Source organism: Antennarius striatus, chromosome 20, assembly GCF_040054535.1.
Source record: "Antennarius striatus isolate MH-2024 chromosome 20, ASM4005453v1, whole genome shotgun sequence".
NCBI classification, from domain to species: Eukaryota; Metazoa; Chordata; class Actinopteri; order Lophiiformes; family Antennariidae; genus Antennarius; species Antennarius striatus.
Window position 1 is genome coordinate 205,001 of NC_090795.1, and position 5,000 is coordinate 210,000.

General features: G+C 50.7%; 1 pseudogene; it reads left to right on the forward strand.

Moving 5' to 3' along the window:
• The window catches only part of LOC137587637 (phospholipase D1-like), a 28,330-nt pseudogene that overhangs the window by 23,313 nt on the left and 17 nt on the right, over positions 1-5,000 (forward strand).

Below are 5,000 nucleotides of genomic sequence, written 5' to 3' on the forward strand. Positions count from 1 at the left end.
TTACCGTAAATAATAAGATAAATAGTTTGTCGTTCTATCGTAGAATTCATTAATCGCGTGTGGTTCCTGGAACGCATTAACCATGAGGAACGAGGGATCACTGTATAACGAGATCTCTGGTAACGACATCCCAGGAGTCAAGCTGACACTCAAATGAAGTCTCTGCTGAATTCAAGTTCTGCTGTGTGTGTGTGTGTGTGTGTGTGCGTGTGCGTGTGCGCGCGCGTGCGTGCGTGTGTGCGCGTGTGTATGTGTGTGTGTGTGTGTGTGTGTGTGTGTGTGTGTGTGAGTGGATTCACTTGCAAATGATGGTATGTCCAGCCTGCTTTAGATCGAAGTGACTTTAATACGTCCTCTTTGAAAGAAAAACGTGTTTAAGTCTCGTGATAAAACTACTGCCAAAACTCACCTGAGTCCAGGAACAGGAAACTCTGCCTAACATCACGGTCACATCGTCCATACGACTCACTTCTTCACGTTTGCTCTGTGTGTATTTTAGTATTTTATTTTAAACATTCGACCACAGACCGATGGTCACTTCATCTTAATGCTTCTGCTGTTGTAGATTTCATAGACAGACACGTAACTCCCAGAATGCCTTGGCACGACATTTCCTCAGTGGTTCATGGGAAAGCAGCTCGAGACGTGGCGAGACACTTCATCCAACGGTGGAACTTCACGAAGGTGAGACGCCGTTCTGACGCAGGGCTGAAGGAACGTCCACCGAGGCCGATCTACCCGTCCAGAGGTTCCCTCCCCAGCAGGTTACCTCCCCCAATAGGTTCCCCGTCCAACAGGTTCTGCTGCTCCCCCACTTTCATGGTAATCCATCAGGTGGTTTCAGAGTTAGTGATTACTGATCCTGCTTCCCGCTCCAACCTCGGTAAAAAGAACCTCCAATAACCATGTGGTTAATGAAATGGGGGTGTCAGAAGTCCATCTGGGTTCCAGTGGGGCCCCAACAGGCTGACGGTGTGTCTGTGACCTCTGTGATGTTGGGGCGGGGTCACTGACAGTGTTCTGATTGGATCGTAGGGTTATAGACGTGACCTCAGGTGATCAGGTGACCCCCCCCGGTCCTCTGGTTGATGTGTTTGGTCTTTTCAGCTGATGAAGCCAAGGTACCGTTCCCTTTCCTACCCGTACCTACTGCCAAAGTCTCACACCACCGCCGGAGAGCAGCGCTACCAAGTCCCTAACTGTGTAAAGGCCAACGTCCAGGTGGGTTCTGGGTCCATGTTCCCAACACTTGCTAACACTGCGCAGGAGTCGAGACCCAAATGATCAGAATATTAATCCGTCTGCCTGCTGGTAGGTCCTTCGCTCAGCTTCTGATTGGTCAGCTGGCATCAAGTACCACGAGGAGTCCATCCACAACGCCTACATCCACGTCATCCAGAACAGCAAGTACTTCATCTACATCGAGGTTTGTGGACAGAACGGTTTGTGACCTGGCACTTAGAACCAAGTCAGAAACCACATCCACAGAACCAGAACCTGTGTCGTTTGTTCCAGAACCAATTCTTCATCAGCTGTGCAGACAACAGACACGTCTTCAACAAGATAGGAGACACCATCGCGGAGCGCATCATCAGAGCCTACAGGTGACATACACACACTATCAAATGTTAACGTTGGGGGGGGGCATAAAAACGTGGACTTCAGCTTGTAGCCTCAACATATCGTCTTCCAATCCAGAAGTATTCAGGCGGAACAGTTCTGTGGTTTCTGTGGACTGGATTATCCTCAGGGTAGCCAGGAGTGTAGAGACTGGCTCAAGCAAAGAAATGTCTTGAAAGTGTTTGTCAGTCTGCTCTGAACCATCACACGGTTCTACGTGTGCACTAATGGTGGCTTTACTCCTTGTTCTTCAGAGAGGGGACGCGGTACCGGGTCTACGTGGTGACTCCTCTGCTGCCAGGGTTTGAAGCTGACATGAGCACTGGGGGGGGCAGCGCCATCCAGGCCATCATGCACTTCAACTACAGGTGTGTGGTGTGTTTGATGAGAGCCCCGCCTTTCCCAGCCACTGGTGCTTATGGGTAAAAGTGGTGCTGGAGGAAGTGGAACTGTTGCTCATTGCGTCCTGTTTCCCTCAGGACGATGAACCGGGGGGACCAGTCTGTCATCTCCCAGCTCAAGAGAGAGAGTAAGTGAGACAGGAGGCCGCTGATGAAGTCAGAGCCTGCAGCCATGGTCACATGACAACATGTTGGAGAAGACCCTAACGCTGATTAGCCAGTTGGAGGAGGAGCTTAGAGAAACGTGTTAATAGTGAACCACCAGTGACCCATAATGACCCACAGTGACCCACAATGACCCACAGTCACCCACAATGACCCACAGTGACACCACAATGACCCACTGTGACCCACGATGACTCACTAGTGACCCACAGTACCGGGTGTGTTGTGTTCCAGTGGGGGACCAGTGGATCAACTACATCTCCATCACTGGTCTGAGGACTCACGCTGAGCTGGAGGGGAAGTTGGTGACGGAGCTGATCTACGTCCACAGCAAGCTGCTGATCGCCGACGACAACACCGTCATCATCGGTAGGATACATATATATATACATTATTTATTCATCTATGAGTCTATACGTTATCTATTATCTGAGTCCATACGTTATACGTATATTGTCTGAGTCTATACGTTATATATTGTCTGAGTCTATATGTTATATATTATCTGAGTATTGTATATGTTACATATTGTCTGTGTCTATACGTTATATCTTGTCTGAGTCTGTACGTTATATATTGTCTGAGTCTATACGTTATATTATCTGAGTCTATACGTTATATATTGTCTGAATCTATACGTTATGTTGTCTGAGTGTATACATTATATATTGTTTGAGTCTATACGTTATATTATCTGAGTCTATATATTATATATTGTCTGAGTCCATACGTTAGATATTATGTGATCTGTGAGTCTGAACAGAGCTCCATGTGTTTGATGATTTTTCACGTTCGTTACGGGTTTTTCTGTCTGTTAAACGCTTTAAATGTCTGATGATGTCATTAAGCACCTTATAAATAAGGGTTGATTGATTGATTACTTGTTTTGAGTCTCCGCTGGCAGCTGAGGACCACACAGCGCCCTCTGCTGGTGAGCTAACACACACACTTCCATGTGGATGCAGGTTCAGCTAACATCAACGACCGCAGCATGCTGGGAAAGCGTGACAGCGAGGTGGCGGTGGTGGTGGAGGGCGGCGAGACGGCGACGGGCGTGATGGACGGCCAGGAGTACCAGGCTGGGAAGTACGCCCTGCAGCTGCGCCTGGAGTGCTTCAGGTACTCAGACCGGCCGCTGCGGGCATGAAGGCCAGGCGTGGCCTGACGGGGGCGGGTCTGAGTTCCTGTCTGTGTGTCTCAGGACCATCCTGGGGGGCCACTCGGACCCCTCCATCGACGTGTCCGATCCCATCAGCGAGCAGTTCTACAAGGAGGTCTGGATGAGCACCTGCGCCCGCAACGCCTCCATCTACCAGAAGGTGCCGCTCTGCTCTGATCAGGCTCAACCAATCAATTAATCAGTCAATCAATCAGTCAGTCAATCAACCAATCACCTCTGGGTGTTGTTGTGGGCGGGAGCGGGAATCAAACCGCCAATCTTGATGGTGATGATGATGATGATGATGGTGATGATGACCTCTGACCCCTCTGGCCTCAGGTGTTCCGCTGCCTGCCCTCCAGTGACGTCCACAGCACCCTGGAGCTGGAGGGGTACCTGTCTAAGCTGGGACTGGACCAGGAGGACCCCCCCCGCGCCCGCAGGGAGCTGGAGAAGATCCGCGGCTTCCTGGTCCAGTTCCCCCTCCAGTTCCTGTGTGAGCAGAACCTGCTGCCCCCCATTGGCTCCAAGGAGGGCATGATGCCCATGGAGGTCTGGACCTGAGGCCCTGGGGGCCACAGGGGCCCCTGGGGGCCGGACGGCCGACAGCAGGACCCGTCTGGAGCCGTTCTGAGGGAACAGGAAAACAACACGGGAGTCACATGACCCTGATGGGTCCTCTACGCCCTGAATCTGGTCTCACAGGCTTTCTTATTGGTTAAAACAGAATAGACACTGGAAGGGGGGCAAGGCCCTGACCTTAGCTTAGCATTCTAATTCGCATTAACAGCAACATGCTACCAGTGTTTGACTTAATCTTAACTTCCTTAGCAACATGCTAATTAGCAGCTAACAGCCTGAGACCTTTGTGTCAGCTGTGTGTCTGAGCAGGAATGCTGCAGTGCTCAAACCCTGAGGTGGGGGCGCTGTGGGCCCCTCTGGTGAGACAGAGGAACTGCTGCCCCCTACTGGTTGTAGATAATGATGACGCTCTGCTTCCGTGATCAGGTTAAACAGTTAAACAGCTCCTCCAGGTGATCCCGTTCAGTAGTCCATAACTAATAATCCATATCTAATAATATTTAACTAATAATCCATAACTAATAATCCATACTAATAATCCATAGTTTATCTTAAAGACCACGTCTGCCTGAAAGACTGACTTCAGGGCTGAACGTCTCGTCTGTGGGCGGGGCCTGTTCACAGGTGGAGGTCACATCAGCGCCTCCTGCTGGCTTCAACACTATGCAACACCGGGCGCTGCATTCTGGAGGCGGCGCCATCAGCCGTCGTCTCCACAGCAGCGTCCAATCACAAGTGCCATAGACCAATGCCCATCCAACCTCTGGAGGCGTGTCACCCCATAGGCCGACGCCCATCCGACCTCTGGAGGCGTGTCACGCCGAGGTCTGTCACTACCGTGTTCACACCTCCCCCTGGTTCCTGGTTTGTTGTTGAGACCGTTGCCCTGGTAACGGTTACATGGTTTTCACTGTTAGCATGTGCACCGTTAGCCCCTCAGCTATCGATCGATTGGTAGAGTATTGATCCTCTTAATGAAAGCTGTTGATTTTCCCAAAGTGCTGTCCTTGTTTCTGAGCTCCATGCATGAGGTGTTTGGTATGATGCTACGTTCACGTCATTGTGGAGGGGTC